The following is a 24,859-nucleotide window of genomic DNA, read 5'->3' on the forward strand; positions in this document are numbered from 1 at the left end:
TTGCCTGTCCTGGGGCTTGGACTCAGGGCCTGAGCACTGTCCCTGGCTTCTTCCCGCTCAAGGCTAGCACTCTGCCACTTGAGCCACAGCGCCACTTCTGGCCGTTTTCTGTATATGTGGTGCCGGGGAAGAACCCAGGGGTTCATGTATGTGAGGCAAGCATTTTACCACTAAGCCATAAGCCAGCCCCTTATCTTAGACTTTGAAAGAAATGTACAGGCCAGGTTGGGTGGTTTACAGCTGTCATACTATTCAGGAGGGTGAGATGAGAAAAGTGTGTGAGACAGTTATGTCCAATGAACCACCAGAAAACCAAAGTGACGTTGTAGCTTGAAGTGATAACGCACTAGCCTTGAGCAAATGAGGTCTATGATAGCACGTCGGTCCGGCGTTCTAGCCTGTTGACCAAGTACAGGAAGGAAGGAAGAAACATATAATTAAAAGTTTACAATTTACCTGTCCAATATTCCATTGACTATTCATTTGCAGCTCCTTGGGCTGTGTATTATACAGATTTGGTGGTATGGGAGATGGCTCAATACAGCAATCTCTTAAAAGGTAAATTGCAATCTGTGTAGGGATAAAAGGCGTGCTGATTGTTAAGTCCTACTTCCCAAGTACGCTTCCCTGAGAGTCTGTAGTGATGGGAAACCTGTTCTATCGTCAGCAATGCCCCGGCCTTCCCTCCCTTTCTGCCATGTCCCATCTCGTACCTTCCAGCCCAGCAATGGATTCCGGCGATCCAAAGGTCGGCACCGAGCCCTAGCTTCTTCAGGCATGCCGCCGCGGACGGCTGGCTTTTCCTCGTTCAATGGTGGCATTCTTTCCCTATCACGCCATCCTTGGCCAGGGTGAGATACTGTGTGCCGTCCGGCTCACGCGCAGGGGTAGAAAGACCCCATCGAGGCTGAGCATCCCGGGTGAGTCTCCAAGAGGCCGTGTACAAATCGCTCCCCGATGTCGTACGGAGGCGATGGAATGACCACGGGGCTTCTGCGCAGCGAGCCCCCCAAACGGGCTTCCAGCGAGTACCGATATGAGCACCACGATCAACAAAAGCACCAGCCTCTCCTCCGCTTCTATGACGCAGCCAGTCACGGGGCAGAGCTGCACGTCAGTGGCACGGGGCGGGGGGGGGTGGGGGGCACCGGGCTATGGGGGCCGCAGCACAGGTGTCTCCTTCCGCGGCCGCGCGGCACGACCCCGCGGCCTCGCATCCACACACAGGCGGCCTGCACATACAACATCCACATCCCACACGAGATCGCAAGGAGCATTTGCAGCAGGCTGCGGCTGCACAAACCTCCTGGCCCACCTATGCCTTTCTGCCATGCTTCCTGTAACCACACAGCACTAGCTGCCCAGTTTATCTCCCCTGCTCGCTGAGTCACGGCAGCCATCACAACACGATATCGCTTGCACATCCCACCTCCCGCCAGCAGAGGGCACTATGTCAATACAACTCCTGCCGCCTTCATGAAACACATTGTACCCACCTCCTGTTTCCCATCCGACCTACCGTTCCCCTCGCACAACTCCTCCACCTCCCATGGCCCCTGCACGCCTCTTCATGATTCATGACACTGTGGGAGACTAAGGTCATGAAGATTGACGTGCCAGAACATCCTAGAAAAAAAAAGGATTATCACCATCTCAACACAAAAAAATCAAAACAAGACATGGTGGTATATTCCTGACATTCCAGCTACGCCACAAGGCATAAGTAGAAACATCACCATCCAGACCACACCAAGCAAAAAGGCAAGACCATATCTCAAAAAGAACCAGAGCAAAAACGTCGGCATGCATGGCTTAAGTGGTAGAATGCTTACCTAGCAAATGTGATGCTCTGGGTTAAACATTTTTTAAAACACCAGACATTGGTAGCTCCTATCTGTAACACTACGGACACAACACACTGACTTCCAGATTATTTCAGTTCAAAAATAGCCTGAGAAGAACTGGGACTATGACCTAGTGGTAGAGTGCTTGTGTCCTATACATGAGGCCCTGGGTTCGATTCCCCAGCACCACATATATAGTAAAAGCCAGAAGTGGCGCTGTGGCTCAGGTGGCAGAGTGCTAGCCTTGAGCAAAAAGAAGCCAGGGACAGTGCTCAGGCCCTGAGTCCAAGGCCCAGGACTGACAAAAAAAAAAAATTTTTTAAGAAAAAAAATGGAACCATAAGTAACCAGTAGAGGGAGCTACAAGAAACAAATCTACAATATCTTAGAAACCCAAAAATAAAATCAAATTTTTCGACTTTTTTTCAGGGGGGTGGTGGTACTAAGGCTTGAACTCACAACTTATATGCTGCCCCTTAACTTTTTCACTCAACACGTCTGGGGTTTTGCTGGTTAATTGGAGATAAAAGTCTCATGGACTTTCTTGCCTCCACTGGCTTTGTGAGTTTTTTTTTTCTTTTTTGTTTTTTGGGGTTTTCTTTTTTTGTTTGTTTTACATTTTGTTTTTCTTTTTTTGCCAGTCCTGGGGCTTAAACTCAGGGCCTGAGCACCGTCCCTGGCTTCTTTTTGCTCAAGGCTAGCACTCTGCCACTTGAGCCACAGCGCCACTTCTGGCCCTTTTCTGTATATGTGGTGCTGAGGAATCAAACCCAGGGCTTCATGTATACGAGGCAAGCACTCTGCCACTAGGCCATATTCCCAGCCCCATCTCCCCTGCCTTTAAGCCACCATTCTCAGATCTCAGCCTCCCGAGTAGCTACGATTACAGTCATGAGCACCTGGCTAGAGATAAAATTTTCAATTCATTAACTTTGATGTATTTTTTTAAAGGCCAGCTTATTCCTTTGTGTAAACCCAAGAATTACAAACACAAATAACAAAATGAACCCCAGCACTGGAGGCAGGAAGATAGAAGCCAAGGAGGGTATATAGGAAGTTTGAGGGTCAACTGTGCTACACAGAGAAGCCGTGTCTCCAAAATACATAAATAAATAAATCCTTCCAATCTTGGAAAAAATTATACTAAGTGAAATGAGCCAGAACCAAAGAAACATGGACTCTATGGTCTCCCTCATAGGGAATAATTAGCACAGGTTTAGGCTAGTCACAGCAGAGGATCACAAGAGCCCAATAGCTATGCCCTTATGAATACATAAGATGATGCTAAGTGAAATGAACTCCATGTTAGGGAAACGACTGTTATATCACTGTTGTAATTACTTTCAACATGCCATGTGAAACCGTAGCTTCTATTGCATCCCCTTCCTTTGGTTGTACCTGCACTATCACTGTATCTCATCTGAGTACATTGGAAACTGTATATACTGGTATTAGAACTAGGAAAGTGAAAGGGAATACCAAAATCGAGAGACACAGGGTAAAAAGACAAACAACTACAAAAGCAATACTTGCAAAACTGTTTGGTGTAAACCAACTGAACAACTCATGGGGGGGAAGAGGGAGAGGGGAAGGGAAGAGGGGGGAATGAGGGAGGAAGTAACAAACAGTACAAAAAATGTATCCAATGCCGAACGTATGAAAGTGTAACCTCTCTGTACATCACTTTGACAATAATAAAAATAAATAAATCCTACCAAAACTCCATAACAGAATATCTAATAATCAGGGGCTAGGAATATGGCCTAGTGGTAAATTGCTCACCTTGTATACATGAAGCCCTGGATTCAATTCCTCAGCACCACATATATAGAAAAAGCTGGAAGTGGTGCTGTGGCTCAAGTGGTAGAGTGCTAGCCTTGAGCAAAAAGAAGCCAGGGACAAGTGCTCATGCCCTGAGTTCAAGCCCCAGGACTGGCAAAAGAAAGAATATCTAATAATGAAACTGTGTGAGTCTACCTAAACAGGTAACTGAGATATGAATACTCTTCAATAGTATAAGAATTACATCAACAGAGACAGTAACCACATTAACATCTTTTTTTTAAACACAGCCTACTTCATGGGGTCTAAAATGCCATGAATTATAAAACACCTTTTATGAACTATTATGGAAAATATTACAGAAAAAGTGCTGAGATCTTCACTTGAAAGACATTCTAGGATCCATACATGTTCAAAATATGATTTCATATTTTATAAGAAATCCATGCAGTAGGGGGCTGGGAATATGGCCTAGTGGTAAAGTGCTCGTCTTGTATACATGAAGCCCTGGGTTCGATTCCTCAGCACCACATATATAGAAAAAGCCAGAAGTGGCGCTGTGGCTCAAGTCACCGAGTGCTAGCCTTGAGCAAAAAGAAGCCAGGGACAGTGCTCAGGCCCTGAGTCCAAGGTCCAGGACTCGAAAAAAACACACAAAGAAATCCATGCAGTATATTATACAAGAATCAATACAATGAAAAGTGAACAGATACCAAATAAATCACATTGATCATTCTAGCTACTGGGAAGGCTGAGATCTCTGGATCAAGGTTCAAAGCCAGCCCGGGCAGGAAAGTCCAAGAGACTCTTACCTCCAATAAACCACCAGAAAACCAGAAGTGGTGCTGCGGTTCAAATGGTAGAGGGCTAGCACCTAGGCCCAGAGTTTAAGCCCCATGACTGACAAAAAAATAAATAATAAAAATAAAAGAGCTAAATGTGTTGGCATTTGTCTGTAATCCCAGCACTTGGAAGCTGGAGGAATATAAATTTGAGTCCAGAGTAAGCTATATTTAGACTCCATCACTAAGTTATTTTTTAAGAGAACAGTGGATCTTTGTCCTCCAAATATGATGGGATAACATGGGACCAGCTCAGGGAGACAACTCCTTGAGACTCTTCAATTAACCAACAAAACATTGGCAGTGTGGGCATTGCTCAAATGGTAAAGCACCCGTCTTGAGGGGAAGATCAACAATTGTTTAATATTAATGAACAAAGAATACAACAGAGTAAGCACCTAGTAAAAGAGAGGGAGGGCTGGAACGCAGCTCGGTGGTACACTGTTTGCCTAGCATGCATGAAGCCCTGGGTTCGAGTCCTCAGTAGGACATACACAGAAAAGGCCAGAAGTGGCACTGTGGCTCAAGTGGTAGAGTGCTAGCCTTGAGCACAAGATGCTCAGGAACAGTGCCCAGGCCTTGAGTTCAAGTCCCAGGACTGTCAAAAAGAATAAAAAGAAAGAGTCTTCCTATTGTCTCCAGCTTCCATCACAGAATTTAGGTTGGGCAGCAAACCAAGCATCCAAGCAGAGCCCTGTGGTGTCTCTGAGTTGAGAAGAGCAAGTTCAAAGTTCAGGGAGGCCAAGTACACTAGAATGTGTGGGACATAGTATCAAGGGAGGAGAGCTTCACCCAGAGAGATATTTGGAGATACTTACAGGGTCTTCCTTATCTGATCAGTGTGCCTGTAACTAACATTGACACTTCCGTCCAAACTCCCAAGGCTTTGGTAAATCTCCAAGGAAAATAAAACTGTAATGACATTGAGATTTTGTCAGTAGAGGGCACTAAAGAGACACTGCAAAGGAACCAGTGTAGTTTCCCTGTTGATGGGCACTCCACAGATGTCTCAGGCACTGCAACCAACAAGGAATGAATGGATCCAGGTATTGCAACAAAATAAAGAGATTAAAAAAGAAAAACTATGTGCCTCCTAGTAAAAAAAAAAAAAAAAAAAACACTATCACCTTATTTTCTCAAGGAAACCAAACCTGAAATCAGATCAAACTGCTGGATCCAAGTGCCAATTTGCAGGAAACAGGAACATTCAACCATGGATTGAACTGAATAGCACAGGGATGGACAGGTAGAGATCTAATAAATCACATGACAAAATGCTCGCCTTCGAATCAAGGCTCTGGGTTAGAGAAGCATTCATCATAGAATTTATTTTCCACTTTTCACTGTACTTGAAAATGCTCTTCATAAAATATATACACACACACAGCTAAGTGCACTGAGGTTGTGTGTGATTCACACCTGCAATTATAGCTGTTCAGAAAGCTGAAATCTGAGGATCATGGTTCAGATACAGTCCAGGAAAGAAAGTCCATGACACTCTTATCCCCAATTAACCACCAATAACCCAAAAATGGAATGGTGGCTCAAGTGGTGCTATGCCAGCTTTGAGCTTTAATAAAGCTGAGCAAGAAAATGAGGCCCTGAATTGAAGCCCTGACACCAGAAAAAAATTAATAAATCTGGATCTTCACTTAATGAGTATTTCCTAAGGTGGTAACTAGACAAGAATATAAAGATGATTATTCAATAATGACTATCATGTATTGCGTGCCTACTAGATATGAAAGAAGGCTCTAAGAAGTTTACAATAATTACTTATCTTCTCAACAACCCTGCATAATACAAACTATTAGTTCTATTCTATCATAGCCCTCAAAAATGTAAAAGGACAGTCAGTAAGCAGTACCAAAAAATGGAGAACAGTGGATGATGACTGGATGTTTTAAAATGACCATCTAGGTGGGCCCCAGTAGTTCACGCCTGTAATCCTAGCTACCCAGGAAGCTGAGATCTGAGGATCTCAGTTCAAAGCCAGCCTGGGCAGGAAAGTCCGTGAGACTCTTGTCTCCCATTAACCAACAGAAAACCAGAAGTGGGACTGTGGCTCAAGGGCGAGAACAGTAACCTTGAGCCAAAGAGCTCAGGGAGAGCGCCCAGGCCCTGAGTTCAAGCCCCAGGACCAACTGAACAACAACAAAAAATTATAATCTAAGCCAGACACCAGTGACTCATGCCTGTGATCCTAGCTACTCAGGAGGCTGAGATCTAGGACTGAGGTTTGAAACCAGCCTAAGCAAGAAAATCTGTGATACTTTTATCTCAAATTAACCACCAATAAGCCGGAAGGCGAACTGTGGTTCAAGTGGTACATAACCAAAAACACTCAGGGACATAGCCAGGCCCTGAGTTCAAACACTGAGACAAGCACAAAAAAGAAATTTTGATCTGGGCTGGGGATATAGCCTAGTGGCAAGAGTGCCTGCCTCGGATACAAGAGGCCCTAGGTTCGATTCCCCAGCACCACATATACAGAAAACGGCCAGAAGCGGCGCTGTGGCTCAAGTGGCAGAGTGCTAGCCTTGAGCAAAAAGAAGCCAGGGACAGTGCTCAGGCCCTGAGTCCAAGGCCCAGGACTGGCCAAAAAAAAAAAAAAAAGAAATTTTGATCTATACAAACAATGGAATGCAAGAAGGTGTTAAGTACAAGCATTCTCTTTTATTCTGTTTCTCTCTCGTCTCTCTTCTTTTCAATATGGATAGACTATATTGTGTGTATATATGCAGATATAGTATATACATTACTATATAGCATGTACATATGTAATGAACATGAAAGAAGCCCATTATAAACGTCTCAGTAAATACAAAATGGCAGATTACAAAAATATATAATACTATTTAGGCTAAAAATTACATATGCATAAAAAAGAATCCATGAATGGGATGAGCCAAGCTTTGGTGGCTCACACCTACAATCCTATCTACTACAACCAGGAGGTTGCCATCTGAAGATCATGGTTCAAATCAAGCCAGGGCAGGAAAGTCAATTAACCACCAGAAAACCAGAAGTAAAGCCATGGCTCAAAAGTGCTCAAGGATAGGGGCTGGGGATATAGCCTAGCGGCAAGAGTGCCTGCCTCGGATACACGAGGCCCTAGGTTCGATTCCCCAGCACCACATATACAGAAAACGGCCAGAAGCGGCGCTGTGGCTCAAGTGGCAGAGTGCTAGCCTTGAGCGGGAAGAAGCCAGGGACAGTGCTCAGACCCTGAGTCCAAGGCCCAGGACTGGCAAAAAAAAAAAAAAAAAAAAGTGCTCAAGGATAGTGTCCAGGCCCTGACTTCAAGCCCTATGACTGACAACAAAGAAATCATCGGGATGTATTACAGGAAGAACCTTACTTTATGTTCCACACTGTATTGCATATTTACAAACATATTAATTCTGGAATTGTGAAAACTACAGTGTTTCCATGGTAAGGAGGTGAGTTGGGGGGAGGGGCCTCAAAGTTAGAGATAAAAAAAGACCCCCAGTCACAGGGCCAGGAATCTTAGCATCTCAAATCCAAGAAATAACTCACGGGGCTGGGAGTATGGCCTAGTGGTAGAGTGCTTGCCTCGTATACATGAAGCCCTGGGTTCCATTCCTCAGTACCACATGTATAGAAAAACGGCCACAGGTGGCGCTGTGGCTCAAGTGGTAGAGTGCTAGCCTTGAGCAAAAAGAAGCCAGGGACAGTGCTCAGGCCCTGTGTCCAAGCCCCAGGACTGGCAAAAAAAAAGAAAAAACAATTCATTTCCAGAGGCAAGAGATAAGAGCAGGATCTTTTAAAAAGGAGGTAAGAGTCAGGCACAGGTGCCTCACACCTGTATTCTTTGCTGCTCAGAAAACTGAGATCCAGAGGCTCAAGTTTCAAGGTCAGCCCTGGTAGAAAAGTCTCTGAAACTCAATCTCAAATAAAGCTAGCAAAGGCGGGTGCCACTAATCCGAGCTTCCTAGGAATCTGTGGTCTCAGGATCCTGGTTTGAAGCCATGGGCTTTCAAAGTAGGAAAGTCCAAAGGACACTTATCACTAAACTCCCCCAAAAAGCTGGAAGTGGAGCTGTGGATCAAGTGTAGAACATTAATATTGAGCAAAAATGCTCAGGGACAGAGTCCAGGCCCTGAGTTCAAGCCCCAGGACCAGCAAAAAAGGCAAGAAGCAAGGGCAGGGCTTCAGGTGTGACTCAAGTGGTAGAGCATCAGCCAAGCATGCAAGCCAAGGAAGCACAGGGTCCTGAGTTGAACCCAGGTACTGGGGGGTGGGGGGAGGGAGGGGGGAGGAAGGGATGGAGAAGAGCAAAAATGCAGGAGTGAATGTGAATCTTGAAAGAACTATTTCCAATATCATACTAAAAGAGCCATCAATAAAAAAATAGTAACTCATAGGAAATACACAGCACAACATGGGATTACCACCATTCTGTAAAGTGGTTATTTGTGATGAACAGAGAGAAGTGAATGTACAGACCGGCACGTAGGTTCCGGTGGTAGAATGATTGCCTAGCCTGCTTCATCTCCCAGCCACAGTACCACACAGAGCATCGGCAGGGGCAAAGGAGGAGGGGGAGAAGAAGCAGAGACAAGTAGAGATTTCACTTCCAGGACAGGTAATAGTCTACAGTTCTGTACACACTATCGTAATGATGACAATATGGTCTTCGTTCACCCATAAGGATTCACAGGGAACTCTTCACTATCAAAGCCTTGCCAGGAGCTCACTCAGCCACATAATCATAGGAAATGCATACTGGCAACCCTTGGTAGGCTTATCTGCAGCATGAACTCCAGGCAGTGAGGTTACTAGGTCATAGCATCTTGCTTTTGTTGTTAGTCATGGGGCTTGAACTCATGGCCTGGGCACTGTCTCTAGGCTCTTTTGCTCAAGGCTAGTGTTCTGCCACTTTGAGCCACAGCGCCACTTCCAGTGTCCTGTTGGTTCATTGGAGATGAGTCTCATGGACTTTTCTACCTGGCCTGGCTTGGAACTGTCATCCTCAGATCTCAGCTAGGATGACAGGCGTGAACCAACAGCACCCGGCCCTAGTCATGTATTCTAACACAATGTGGGTCTCCCAGACGTTAGTCAGCCCAAGACATCCTTTTAACACACATACTCACAGATCTGCCAGATGAACACCATGTTTTCAGTCTTGCCTTAGTTTGTACCACCTTAAATCGAACTGTGATGGATAGAAGCTTCTCAGCCATTTGCATTCTTCACCCCCCCCCCCCCCCCGTATAAAACAGACTGTAGGCTTACCCATTTCCCTCAGGAGCTGTCTGCCTTTCTTTGGAAGATTTGCAAAAAAGCTCTATGAATGGAAGAAATAAAGATTAAAAAAAATCATCACCTATATCGCAGATTGTTTTCCTTTGCACATCAATTGTGTTTGAATGTGGCTATTAATTCGACTTGCCATGTAGAAAGATTTAGAATTTGGTTTTACTTTTTGTTCTTTTCGTGCCAGTCCTGGGGCTTAAACTCGGGTTCTAGGTGCTACCCTTGAGCTTTTTGCTCAAGGCTAGTGCTCTACCACTTGAGCCACAGCTCTACTTCTGGTTTCCTTCAGTAGTTAATTGGAGATAAGAGTCTTTCATATTTTCTAGCCTGGAGTGGCTTCAAACCACAGTTCAAAGATCTCAGCCTCCAGAGTAGCAAGGATTACAGGAGTGAATCACCAGTGCCAGGCCATGTTACTTCTTCTTAGTTTAATTTTTAATTGTTATTAAAAAGGTCGTCTACAGAGGGGTTACAGTTACGTAAGTCAGGTAAGGAGTACATTGCCTTTTGGACAATGTCACCCTTTCCCTTGCTCTCTCCCAGTTTTTCCCTCCCATCTCCATCCACAAGTTGTACAGTTCATTTTCAGTGTGTACCATTGCTGCATTTGTTCACCCTTTGTCTCCCCATTGGCCTCTGTTTTGACGGTGGGATTCAACAATCATTTCTTTCAGTTTGTGGAACTTGTATCTTGCTTCCTCATTCCATTTTTTTCCTACATTTTCAGTGTTTAAAGTTCTAATTCACTTCAAGTTCATTTGAGCACAAAGACTTAGGTAGAGACCACACATGTTTTTCAGTCATTTGTACCAACATGACTCAATGAGCTGGAATATCTTCTGATATCTGCTGATCTGGAATATCTTCATCAGGATCAACCTCAATTTTTTTTTTTTTGGCCAGTCCTGGGTTTGTCTCAGGGCTTGAGCACTGTCCCTGGCTTCTTTCTGCTCAAGGCTAGCACCCTACCACTTGAGCCACAGCGCCACTTCTGGCCTTTTCTATATAAGGAATCGAACCCAGGGCTTCAAGCATGCAAGGTAAGCACTCTACCACTAGGCCATATTCCCAGCCCACGATCAACCTAAATTCTCATGGACATTTATGTCTTTTTCCCAGCATACTACTTGGCTCTGTTCTACTTTTTTCTACTAGTTCTTCAAAGATATGATTTTAGAACATAACTTTTAGCTTGTTAAATCAAGAAGAGTAGAGGTTTTTTTTAACCTTTAAACTGTGATGAATATTAAATGTCCTATGTTTCATTTGTGATGGTTGCAAAACAATATGAGCGTGATTGCTGAATTTAAAATCAGAAGCCCCATTTTCTGAAATAACTATTGTGTCACTTTAAACATCTAGCTAATTCATAGTTCTAATCAACAGTCTTTAGAGGATTTTGTGCCTTGAAAAAGTCATTAAGGATCACGAAGAGCTTGTTTACATGAAATATATCTAGCTATATTTACTGCGTGAGAACTTGAAATTATCTTTAAAACACAAGACTACAGGGCTGGGGATATGGCCTAGTGGCAAGAGTGCTCACCTCGTATACAAGAAGTCCTGGGTTCGATTCCCCAGCACCACATATACAGAAAGTGGCCAGAAGTGGTGCTGTGGCTCAAGTGGCAGAGTGCTAGCCTTGAGCATAAAGAAGCCAGGGACAGTGCTCAGGCCCTGAGTCCAAGGCCCAGGACTGGCAAAAAAAAAAAAAAAAACACAAGACTACAGAAGTAGAGGGGGTTATTCTGATTAGAACATAAATACAGGGGCTGGGAACATGGCCTAGTGGTAGAGTGCTCACCTTGTATACATGAAGCTCTAGGTTCGATTCCTCAGCACCACATATATAGAAAAAGCCGAAGTGGCGCTGTGGCTCAAGTGGTACAGTGCTAGCCTTGAGCAAAAAGAAGCCAGGGACAGTGCTCAGGCCCTGAGTCCAAGCCCCAGGACTGGAAAAAAAAAAGACCAAACAACAAAGAAAAAAGAACATAAATACATAACTGTGTAAAATGCCATGGTGAAACTTGTTGGTACAATTAATATACATTAAAAAATAAAAGAATGATAGTGAAACAGGCTCTTTAGGGGGCCAAGAATCAGGGGAAAGGGGAAATGGAAAAGGTGAATGAAGGTAAATGTGGTACAAGCACATAAGACATAAGAAAATAGAACAGACATAAGAAAATAGAACAATGAAATCTGTTGAAATGTTTTAAGAAACAAGGGTGGAGGAAAAGGGAGAAAGATGGAGGGGCTAAGCATGATGGGGTGCGTTGTATACATATATGGAAATGCCACAACGAAACCACCCGTTGGTACAGCTAATATAAGCTAAGAAAAACAATCTTAATAAGGAAACACAGAAGCATACATTCCATTATTCCTCAGAGTAATGACATCATCACATTTCATGTAACCTTGGAAAATTCCACTGAACACTCAAAATAATGAGAGAGAAGCAGGCAAATAAAAGAACTTAGTGCTATTATAAAAGTAGGCTTGACTTCACAGAGTCCTTGAAAAGGTCAGAAACAACTACAACCACCATCACCACTACCACCACCACCACCATCACTACCATCACCACCACCACCATCTTACTCAGATTGACTGGTCTAATTATGCTCAACACAATAATGAATGACATACTTGGCTGAATCTTGCTTGCTCCATGCTTTAGTTTTGCAAGGCAAAGTTGCCTATGTATAGGGGAAAGAAGATAGCAACATCTATCTCACAAATGTTTAAAATAAAAATGAATTTACAAGAAAGTATACCTCTAGGGCTGGGAATATGGCCTAGTGGCAAGAGTGCTTGCCTCATATACATGAAGCCCTGGGTTCAATCCCCCAGTACCACATATACCGAAAATGGCCAGAAGTGGCGCTGTGGCTCAAGAGGTAGAGTGCTAGCCTTGAGCAAAAAGAAGCCAGGGACAGTGCTCAGGCCCTGAGTCCAAGGCCCAGGACTGGCCAAAAAAAAAAGAGTCAATGTGAAAATAGAACTAGGATAATTGAGGAGATGGGTGGGGTTGGGAGAGATGGGGAAGAATGATGGAGGGGGGACAGTGACTAAAATGCATTATACTCACAAACTTACAAGTTGGAACTTTGAATTTAAGCCCCTTTGTACAATGACTTAAGTTTAAAGATGCAAAATTAGCCAGGCACTGGTGGTACACATGTGTAATCCTAGCTACTCAGGAGGCTGAGATCTGAGGAGCTTGGTTCAAAGCCAGCCTAGTCAGGAAAGTGCATGAGATTCTTATCTGCAATTAACCACCAGAAAACCAGAAGTGGAATTGTGGCTCAGGTGGCAGAGAGCTAGCCTAGAGCACAAAACTCAGGGACAATGCCCAAACTTTGAGTTCAAGGCCCAGGATCAGCAATAATCAACTAAGTAAAGTAAAAAATTAAAATCTTCCCCTTTCGCTAAAAAGAGACAATTCAGAGTCTTGACTCACTAGACAAACAAAGGCAGAAACTTGGGAGTCATTCTATTCCCTCCCTGGCCTTTCCTTTTCGTCCTCATCATTCATCATGTCTCTACATAAAACACATTAAAAGCAGAGTAGCGCCAGGTGCCGGTGGCCCACGCCTATAATCCTAGCTACTTGAGAGGCCGAGATCTGAGGATCAAAGTTCAAAGCCAGCCTAGGCAGGTAAGTCCTTGAGACTCTTATCTCCAATTAACCACCAGAAAACCGGAAGTGGTGCTGTGGCTCAAGTGGTAGAGCTGGAGAGCTCAGGGACAGCACCCAGGCCTGGATTTCAAGCCCCAAGACCAACCCAAAAAATTAAATAAAAAAAAAAGCAGATGCCCTGATGAGCCTCGTGCTCACACAGCCTTTCCTTTAGCCTCCATGGTAAACACAAGACCTGTCCAATACCCTAAAGAAGCAGTGTGGAAATTACAAGGTAGATTTCAAAGCCAGCATGGCTTCCCAGTTAAAAAGATCTCAGTTAAGCTGAGTATGGTTCACACTTGTATTCCTAGGTACTCAGAAGACTGCGATCTGGAGGATGGCAGTTGAAGGCCAGCCCTGTCAGAAAAGTTAGCTAGACTCCATCTTCAAAACAACCAGCCAAAAACTGACCTGGGAGCATGGCTCAAGTGATAGAGCACCAACTTACCAAATGCAAGCACTGAGTTCAAGCCTCAGTCCTACCCAAAAAGATTTTTTTCAGTTAAAATTCTGATCTCTCGGGCTGGGGATATGGCCTAGTGGCAAGAGAGCTTGCCTCGTATACATGAAGCCCTGGGTTCGATTCCCCAGAACCACATATACAGAAAAACGGCCAGAAGTGGCGCTGTGGCTCAAATGGCAGAGTGCTAGCCTTGAGCAAAAGGAAGCCAGGGACAGTGCTCAGGCCCTGAGTCCAAGGCCCAGGACTGGCAAAAAAAAAAAAAAAAAAAAAATTCTGATCTCTCGGGCTGGGAATATGGCCTAGTGGTAGAGTGCTTGCCTCGCATACATGAAACCCTGGGTTCGATTCCTCAGCACCACATAGAAAACAGCCAGAGGTGGCACTGTGGCTCAAGTGGTAGAGTGCTAGCCTTGAGAAAAAGAAGCCAGGGACGGTGCTCAGGCCCTGAGTTCAAGCCCCAGGACTGGCAAAAAAAAATCTAATCTCTCTTACATTCTAGATGTATCACCTTTGTCATGTATGACTTACCCTGAGATTTCGCTTTTTCATGTGTAAAATAGCAGTCTAGTTACAGAGTGTCCCGAGACTTCAGTTTGTCACTGCAAGTGAAGGAACAGAGCATTGCTGTAGCCACTCAACAGGCCTTCAATAGTGCTTTATCTTCTAACCCTTTATTAGCTACATCTCTAACGGTACCCCCTCAAATGTCAAGCTTCATGCTATATGCTTCCTCAGTTTCTCAGAGTCCCCCTATCGGAATATGCTGGTATGCGTTGGGGGGGGGGGGTCAGTACTGGGGCTTGAACTTAGGATCTCATACTCTCACTGGGCTTACTGACTCAAGGTTGGTTTTCTACTTCTCCAGTTCTGCCACTTCTGCCCTTTGCTAGTAATTTGGAGATAAGTCTCACAGACTTTCCTGCCCTGGCTGGCTTTGAACTATGATCCTCAGATCTCAGCCTCCTGAGTACCTAGGTGTCATCCACCAGCACCCAACCCAAGTTGTAGATGTCAGTCATTTTTCTACTAGATTTAGCAAGCATTTCATACCAGGCAATACAAACATCATCTTGCACATATTTATGTTCAACTGTTTAATAAAATTCAAGTCAAAAAATCATATACATGTCCAAATCTATTAGAAGTACATTTAAATGGGACTGTACATTAAGGTAGATGCAAATACCAAATCGACCAGTGATGTTGGTAATTCAGTTCTATTCCTGTCGTTAAAAAATCAGCTTGTGCTAGCCTTGAACAAAAAGCTAAGGGACAGGGCTGGGAATATGGCCTAGTGGTAGAGTGCTTGCCTTGCATGCATGAAGTTCAATTCCTCAGCACCACATATACAGAAAACGGCCAGAAGTGGTGCTGTGGCTCAAGTGGCAGAGTGCTAGCGTTGAGCAAAAAGAAGCCAAGGACAGTGCTCAGGCCCTGAGTCCAAGCCCTGGGACTGGCATAAAAACAAAAAAGCTAAGGGACAGTGCACAGGCCCTAACTTGAAGCCCCAGGATAAGCACACAAAGAAATCAGTTTGCATATTTTAACTTTACCATCCAGATCATAATATTTGACATTCATTTGTGTACATATTTATGTTTTATTAAAACTGTAAATCCAGGAACTTGGTGCCTCACGCCTATAATCCTAGCTACTCAGGAAGCTGAGTTCTGAGGATCTCAGTTTGAATCCAGCCCAGGCAGGAAAGTCCATGAGACTCTTACCAGCAATTAACCAACAGAAAACCGGAAGTGGCACTGTGGCTCAAGTGGTGGCGCACTAGCCTTGAGCAAAAAAGCTCAGGGACAAGGCCCAGGCCCTGAGGTGAAGCCCCATGTCTGAGAAGAAAATGTAAAGAAGCAATTTAAAATAGTAATCAACTTAGCTACATGTTGTACGTCATATGTCACAAAATAAGCTATTTACCTCTCAAGTTAATTTTTTTCTTCAAAGGCTTCAGTGTGCTAACATTCTCAACATCATCTCCTCTCAATCTCTATAACTGAAATTATTAATCTAGACATGCACACAAAATGCTTTCCTCCCTGGACAGAAGAATTTCCCTTATTCCATATTATATGCCATGGTCTCTCAACTCATGCATTATTTTGTGTGTGTCCAGTATAGGTCCTTTACCTCAGGGCCTCAAACAATTGCTCTAAGGCTAGCATTCTACCACTTGAGTCACAACCCCATTTTTGCCTTTCTGGTGATTAACTGGTGATAAAAATGTCTCAGCATGGCTGTAATCCTAGCTACTCAGGAGGCTGAAATCTGAGGATGTCCATTCAAAGGCAGCCCTGGGAGGAAAGTCTGGGAGAGTCTTATCTCCAATGAAGCACCAAAAAGCCTGAGAGCAATGGAAGAGGTGACACTGCCCAAAAGGAAATGTACTCATTCCCTGACTTACAGAACTGTAATCCCTCTGTAGGTCACCTTTATAATAACAATAAAAATAAATCCCCAGCACCACATATATAGAAAACGGCCAGAAGTGGTACTGTGGCTCAAGTGGTAGAGTGCTAGCCTTGAGCAAAAACAAGCCAGGGACATCACTCAGGCCCTGGGTCTAAGCCCAGGACTGGCAAAAATAATAATAATAATAAATAAATATTTAAAAAGTGAAAATTATGGGTGTGGCTCAAGTGTTAAGAGCACTCGCCTTCTTAAGTTGAAAAAGGCAAGTATGGTGCCCAGAGTTCAAGCTCCAGTACCACCACAGTCCAAAAAAGGCCTGTTTTTATTTTATGTCCTAAAATCCTGCCACTACTACCCAAAAAGTTCCTTTGTGGACGCTGAATTAACACCGCCTCATTTCTTCAGTCCGAGGGACATCATTTCTTGATAAGATATATACACAATGACACCCCAGTATGGGTATCATGTGCACCTTTCATCATCAAAAACATAATGCATTATACACAAATCAATGTAAAAGGTCAATATAAAGTCAGAAATAGATTCATGCAGTTATGCCTGACTGATTTACAAAGGAACGAAAGCTGTTCAGTAGGATAGTTTTTCAAACAATGGTGCTGAAATAATTCTTGTGCCTGTGAAAAACTATAAGCAAAAAAGAACAATTAATTTCAATATAAACCTCACATATACACAAAAATACTCAATTATGGACAATGGATTTAAATGTATATATTATAAAATGTAGAGAATAACTTATAGTATAAAAGTATACTTTATAAATGTATAAGAAAATATAAAATAACTGAAAAAAATTAATAGAAAATCTACAGAACCTAATACGATATGAAAACTTCTTGAATTTGAAAATAAAAGTTTTATATGTAGTAGCAAAGGAAGACTTGATTAACTAGATTTCATCACAAGTTACACTCTGTGCTTGTGAAGCCTCTGTTAAGAAGGTAAAAACTGAGGGCTGGGAATATGGCCTAGTGGCAAGAGTGCTCGCCTCGTATACATGAGGCCCTAGGTTCGATTCCCCAGCACCACATATACAGAAAACGGCCAGAAGCGGCGCTGTGGCTCAAGTGGCAGAGTGCTAGCCTTGAGCAAAAAGGAAGCCAGGGACAGTGCTCAGGCCCTGAGTCCAAGGCCCAGGACTGGCCCCCCCCCCAAAAAAAAGAAGGTAAAAACGGGCTGGGAATGTGGCTTAGTAGTAGAGTGCTTGCCTAGCATGCATGAAGCCCTGGGTTCGATTCCTCAGCACCACGTATATAGAAAAAGCCAAAGTGGCGCTGTGGCTCAAGCGGTAGAGTGCTAGCCTTGAGCAGAAAGAAGCCAGGGACAGTGCTCAGGCCCTGAGTTCAAGCCCCAGGCCCCAGGACTAGCAAAAATAAAAATAAAATAAAAATAAAAAATAACTAAACATACTTAAAACAAAAATGATATTTGGGGATTAAACTTCATATTAAATAAAAATAAGTGGGTGATAGTTTTCAGCCTGTACTAATTGTGTGTATATCCATGTGTACCCCAGTATTGGGGCTTGAACTCAAGGCCTCAAGCTCTTGCTTGGCTCTTTGACTGAAGACTGGTACTTTATCACTTGAACCACGCATCTACTTCTGACTTTTTGCTGATTAATTGCAGACAAGAATCTAATGGAGGGCTGGGGATATGGCCTAGTGGCAAGAGCGCTTGCCTCGTATACTTGAAGCCCTGGGTTCGATTCCCCAGCACCACATATATAGAAAACGGCCAGAAGTGGCGCTGTGGCTCAAGTGGCAGAGTGCTAGCCTTGAGCAAAAAGAAGCCAGGGACAGTGCTCAGGCCCTGAGTTCAAGCCCCAGGACTGGAAAAAAAAAAAAAAGAATCTAATGGACTTTTCTATCCACTCTGGCCTCAAACCTTGATCTTCCTAATCTTAGCCCTGCCAAGTAACTAAGATTACAGTCATCGGCCATCAGTACAGGGCTTGAAATTTTATCTTTCTTAGAAATAAGAAACACTCCAGGAAATGCAAACAAGATATTTTCTCTTTGAAGTTGTTTTCTTTTCTTTTTGACCTGTCTATCTGTCTTTGGAGAGTAAGGGGGGGGCACAGAAATGGAGGGAAAAAGGGTGAACAAATATAGCAGTGGTACTCACGAAACACGAAGTTGAAATTGAACTATACAAATTGTGGGTGGAGATAGGGAGGAAATATGGGAGAAAGTGAGGGAAGGGGTGACATTGTCCCAAAAGGAATGTACTCATTACCTGACTGATATAACTAACTCTTTTGCACATCACCTTTATAACATTTTTTTGTTTATTTGTTTTGTTTTTGTTGCCAGTCCTGGGTCTTGAGCACTGTCCCTGGCTTCTTTTTGCTCAAGGCTAGCACTCTACCACTTGAGCCACAGCGCCACTTCTGGCATATATAAATATATATTATAAAAGTGGGGGCTGGGAATAGTGTTACAGTGCTCGCCTCGTATACATGAAGCCCTGAGTTTGATTCCTCAGCATGACATAATCATTTTTCCTGTTACCTTTACAATAAATTATACTCAATATATCCATGGCTTTTATTTACTATCTTTAAAAACTTAAGTCATATTTTAACATAGTGATGTCATGCTATACTTACCTATCACAGCAAAGATTCCAGAGTCCAATCTATTCACAAACATTTCCACTGGGACTAAAAGAGGAGGAAGGGGCTGGGGATATGGCCTAGTGGCAAGAGCACTTGCCTCGTATACATGAAGCCCTTGGTTCGATTCCCCAGCACCACATATACAGAAAATGGCCAGAAGTGGCGCTGTGGCTCAAGTGGCAGAGTGCTAGCCTTGAGCAAAAAGAAGCCAGGGACAGTGCTCAGGCCCTGAGTCCAAGGCCCAGGACTGGCAAAATAAATAAATAAATAAATAAATAAATAAATAAAGATAAAAGAGGAGGAAAAAACCATTCATTAATAACACACTGTCAAATGGGACAGAACTTGCAAAATACATAATGAAGCAACTGAAAGTTAACTGGATCTATTGCTACCATCAATTTATAACTGAATAGTTATAAATGTATTATTTAGTAGCGTTATAGCGTTATAACAGTTCTAAATTTATAGTTATAAATATTTCACACAATATAGCTATAAATTCAACACATTTCATTTATCTAATATCACTGTGTTCTCTGCATGCATAAATTCTTCAGATACCATTCCTAGTCTTTTCTTAATTATAGCACTCCTTCAGAATATGATCAAGGAGGGCTCTTTGTACTAGAAAAACAAACATAGTCACCAAATACTCGGTTCAGTTTTAAGTCTTTTGAAGCCCTGTCACTCAGATTTAAAATCAGCTTTAAGGGCTTGACATAATTAAAGCTACCAACATACAGTGTAACTCTGGTGTCATTTTAGCTATTTTTATAAGATGCATTCTAAAAGGCTCTCCATTCTTTCGTATGTTAAACAGAGTATAATGATCATCATTTGACCTTCCTTGATTTGGGGTCATTTTGGACATGGATCATTGCACCTCCTTTGGTTCTGTGACATTCAGGATTAAATAGTCAGAACAGCTATTTGTTCCAAAACCAAAGGCAAAGAAAACTATCTACACTCGTAGTGCACACACTCCTCCTTGTCCACATAAGGACCTAAATTTCTTTGTGAAATAGCTATATCTCTTTCATTTGGTTGTCAATTGACTCTTCCTCCTTCTCTTTTCGTCCTGGAATCTGAGAGCAAGCCTTCATTTGTGAAATAAATGTTAGCATTCCCCCTCCCCACCGTAGGTCCTCAGCTCCTCCCATTGGCTCCCAGATCCACCCATACCTAATGAGCCACTCCTACTCACCATTAAGACCTACCTACTTCCCCAGAGAAGCTGCCACCTGGATAAGGTGCGGACGCCATGTTGCTCCCTCTCCCGTGGGAGATACGGCCCCACTAATAACCCTTATAAACCTTCTTCTCCTGTCCCTGACTATCTCCGCATGGTCCCCTGGGATGGCCGGGACCTATCCTTTCAATAACCAGACTAATTAAAAGCAGGTCTCAGCCAGATTCAGGTGGCTCATGTGTGTAATCTTAGCTGGAACCTGGAGGCTCTCCACTAGAAGAGCCCGGCAGACAAATCCTTGAGATTCTTGCTGAAAGTAGCTGGGTACCAGTGGCTCACACCTGTAATCCAAGCGACTCAGGAGGCTGAGACCTAAGGATTGCTATTTAAAGCCAGCCCAAGCAGGAAAGTCTTTGAGACCCTTACCTCCAATTAATCACAAAAAGCCAGAAGTAGAGCTGTGTAATGAATATTGAGCACAAAATCTGAGAGAGAAAGATCCAGATCTAGAGTTCTACCCCAGGATTCCCCCCCCCCCACACACACACACAATGTAAGCCTCAAAGAGTACCTGACGAGATTTAGAGCACGACCATTGTGGCATCTGTTCTGAATCATCACAGGATAATTTTGCTTACTTCAGAGGATCTCAGCTATATTCCTGGTAGTCAACTGGAATGGAAATTTCCAACCACCAAAACAGCAAAACTTGGGTAAATACTTAATCCTTTCCCCAAATTCCATACTCTGCTTTTCAAAAATAAACATCTGCTATCAGCTTTACCATATGGGTAGTTTTATTTTTAATGTTTCTAACGAAGTAGATTTAGAAAAGTACCAAACTTGGAAACAAATATAAATAGCCTTACTCTGACTCTGTAAAACAAGAGAATGTTAACTGCATTTCGTGCAATCTAAACAGAAATTTGCAACAGCAACATAAATCCGTTCTAATCTTATAAATGCCAACAGGCAAAAGTTTCTAAAAGATGCTGGAGATATGGTTTAAGTGGTACATCACTAGCCAAGCAGACAAACAATGCAAGTAAATGGCCCCGAGTTTAAGTCCCGGTACCACCAAAAACAATGTTCCTAAAAGGAAAAATGTGTGTCCATCAATTTTTCATCACTGTGACAAAAATACCTGCCATAAACAAACCTAAAGGAAGAAGGATTTATGCTGTTCATAGAGCATAGTCCATGCCTCTGTTGATTCACATGGAAAATGTGTTTGGTGCATTTCTACATTTTTGTGGATGTCAATACATATTTCAAATTACTTTTCAAAAGGCCAATTTAACCATTAACCCAATCTAAACACCATCACACAGAGGAAGCAGAAAAAGTCTTGAAGACTCCCACAGAACAAAGAGATTATTCCTTTTAATAAGTCACTGTCATGAAAAGAAACTGTGAGGGCTAAGAATATGGCCTAAAGTGGTAAAGTGCTCCCCTCGTATACATGAAGCCCTGGGTTCAATTCCTCAGCACCACATATATAGAAAAAGCCAGAAGTGGCGTTGTGGCTCAAGTGGCAGAGTGCTAGCCTTGAGCAAAAAGAAGCCAGGGACAGTGCTCAGGCCCTGAGTTCAAGGCCCAGGACTGGCAAAAAAAAGAAAGAAAATGGGAGGTGGAGCTGGAGATATAGCCAAATTCACGAATTCACTACCACCCTTCACATATGAAAAGAAGGCCAAGCACCAGTGGTTCTAAATGCTTCTGAGGCTGAGATCTAAAGATTGTAGATGCAAAGTGTTAAGACTGACCCCCAGCCTATTGCCCCCACCCCTAGCCCCAGGCCCAAACAAACACCAGGCAAAACCTCCAGTTTAGGGAAGCCTGCTTTGATATGCAGACGGGGCAATTCACCTAGGCCCAGCTGTAAACAATCCATTCTGGGCCCAAGGAAAAGCCAGCAGCTTCCTACACCTAGCGGCACTTTCAATAACCTCTGACCACACCCTTCCCGATCCTCCTGCCTTTGTTCCTGGGGCCCCCCAGCCTCCAGAGCCCCCAAACTCTACTTTCCAGCTGTCTCCTGCCCCGGTTCCTCCTGTTGACCCACTCCATCCCACTGTGCCATCCTGTCCCCCCCTTGCCCTGTCACTCGCTCTAAAACTAAAACCTCTCGTATGGTTCCCCTTCGTGAGGTAGCAGGGCAGGACCGACCCACCGGAGTCCACGTTCCTTTCACCCTAAATGAGATGCATTCTATTGAACAAAGATTGGGGTCATTTTCAAGCAATCCTCCCCATTATAAAAAACAGTTTACCAGGATTGACCAATTGCATTCTCTCACCTGGCATGACATTCAACACATTCCCGGCCACTGACCCCCACTAACATGACCAGAACAATGCCCGTGGCTCTGAACGCTTGGAATCCATGGGTAGCTGCCTGGCAGGGGGCATGCATCCAAATGCCCACTGGAGAGTTCCTTATCAAAAGCTTAAGGCAACCCCCTCGCCGCCGCGCCCGTGAAGATTGGAATAATTGGTGGAACAGGCCCTGGATGACCCAGAAATTTTGGAAGAACGAACTGAGAAATACGTGGATACTCCATTTGGCAAGCCATCTGATGTGTTGATTTGGGGCAAGATAAAAAATGTGGATTGTGTCCTCTTTGCACGACATGGAAGGCAGCACACCATCATGCCTTCAAAAGTCAACTACCAGGCAAACATATGGGCTTTGAAGGAAGAGGGCTGTACTCATAGTGACCACAGCTTGTGGCTCTTTGAGAGAGGAGATTCAGCCTGGTGATATCGTCATTATTGATCAGATCATCGACAGGACCTGAATAAGGCCTCTATGATGGGAGTCATTCCTGTGCAAGAGGAGTGTGTCATAGTCCAATGGCTGAGCCATTTTGCCCCAAAACAAGAGAGGTACTCATAGAGACTGCTAAGAAGCTAGGACTTCGATGCCACTCAAAGGGGACAATGATCACAATTGAGGGGCCTCGTTTTAGCTCTCGAGCAGAAAGCTTCATGTTCCGCACCTGGGGGGCAGATGTCATCAATATGACCACGGTTCCAGAGGTCGTTCTTGCTAAGGAGGCTGGGATTTGCTATGCAAGCATCGCCATGGCAACAGATTACAGACTCCACCTAAAAGACTGACACTGCTTCAGGACACAGAAGAAAAGCAAATGACCAATAAACAGGGAAAACCTTACATTTTAGGGAAAAACCAAAGAAGATCCCATTTTGCCTCCCCCCTATTAAATTTGCAACCCTAAAGTTGGGGGCTATATCCAGTGTTCTTTGATGCTGGGTAATATGAGAAAGAAAATAGGTCTTGGGCTCCTTGTTCTTATATGATTGTATATTGGTACAGTTTACTAGAGGTCAGTTTATCAAAATGTACTAGTTGCTTGACAGTACTTATGTACTTAGTTGGGTATTTCTAAGGAATGTCTCTCTGAACATTATCAGACATGTGCAAAGAACTTTGTATAAAGAAAAATGTCGTGTTGCTTCTAATAGCAGATATTCAAAACAATCTGAATATCCAACAGTTGTAGGTAAGTTGAGGTTTAGTTATAATTACATTGTAAAACAATCAACTGAAAATCGTATTTTCACATAATAGTATCCTAAGGAAATTGTTGTCTGAAGTGTAAATGTCCTAAGGAAACTGTTGTTCTGAAATATAAAATGAAAAAAATTACAAATTTTACAGTACTAATTTTATCTTAAAGTGCTATATCCATGTACTTGTGTTTTTTTTGGCCAGTCCTGGGGCTTGGACTCAGGGCCTGAGCACTGTCCCTGGCTTCTTTTTGCTCAAGGCTAGCACTCTACCACTTGAGCCACAGCGCCACTTCTGGCCATTTTCTGTATATGTGGTGCTGGGGAATCGAACCCAGGGCCTCATGTTTATGAGGCAGGCACTCTTGCCACTAAGCCATATCCCCAGCCCTATATCCATGTACTTGAAAAATACATCTTTCATTATATTTGGAGACCATGTACTATATTTTTTGCTTTTTTTTAATTGTATTTTTCTATGATGAGTATAATCAAGTAATGAAGTTGTAAAAATTAAAATGGAAGCTTGGCACTAGTGGCTCAGACCTGTAATACTAGCTACTCCACAAGCTGTGATCTAAGGATTGTGGTTGAAAGCCATCCTAGGCGGGAAAGTCCATGAGACTCTTATCCTCAGTTAATCAGTGTCAAGGTCCTAAGTTTAAGCCCCAGTACTGGCACAGGGAAGAAAAAAAATTAAATGGACTTAGAAAAATTAAGTTCTTGAAAACAGTTTTTGTTAATGAAGCAAGAGTCAAATGGAGATCTAAATAGGATATTTACATAATTCACTTAATCATTGGTGACCATACAGTCAGATCAGTACTTTCAGTTGCAACACTTCCTGAGAAAAGCTATGTGTTTAATATTGAGGTACTCAAATGTCAAGCATGTCAGATGTTTTTAAAACCAATACTTGTTTCTACTCCATTTATGAGTTAACAAGTTATTTTACATGAGTTAGTGATTTGTTTTCTAATAAAAGGCTTTTTCCTTAATGTTAATATTTTTATCATTAATTTTCTAAAGATGCCTATTTTCTTAAATTCACAGCATAGGAATATCTTTTTTTCCCCCTTCAGAGTTCATTCTTAGTATGGTCTGTCACAGGATATTTAAGGACCAGAATTCATAATCTTTCGTTTAAAGAATGTAAAATCAGTGTGTTTTTGT

The 24,859-nt window shown here is 43.1% G+C and overlaps 1 pseudogene; it reads left to right on the plus strand.

Moving 5' to 3' along the window:
- The first annotated feature begins 957 nt into the window (after window positions 1-957).
- LOC125344132 lies at window positions 958-23,275 on the plus strand (annotated as a pseudogene).
- The last annotated feature ends 1,584 nt before the right edge of the window (window positions 23,276-24,859 follow it).

This window comes from Perognathus longimembris, chromosome 28 (genome assembly GCF_023159225.1).
Source record: "Perognathus longimembris pacificus isolate PPM17 chromosome 28, ASM2315922v1, whole genome shotgun sequence".
Taxonomy (NCBI): domain Eukaryota; kingdom Metazoa; phylum Chordata; class Mammalia; order Rodentia; family Heteromyidae; genus Perognathus; species Perognathus longimembris.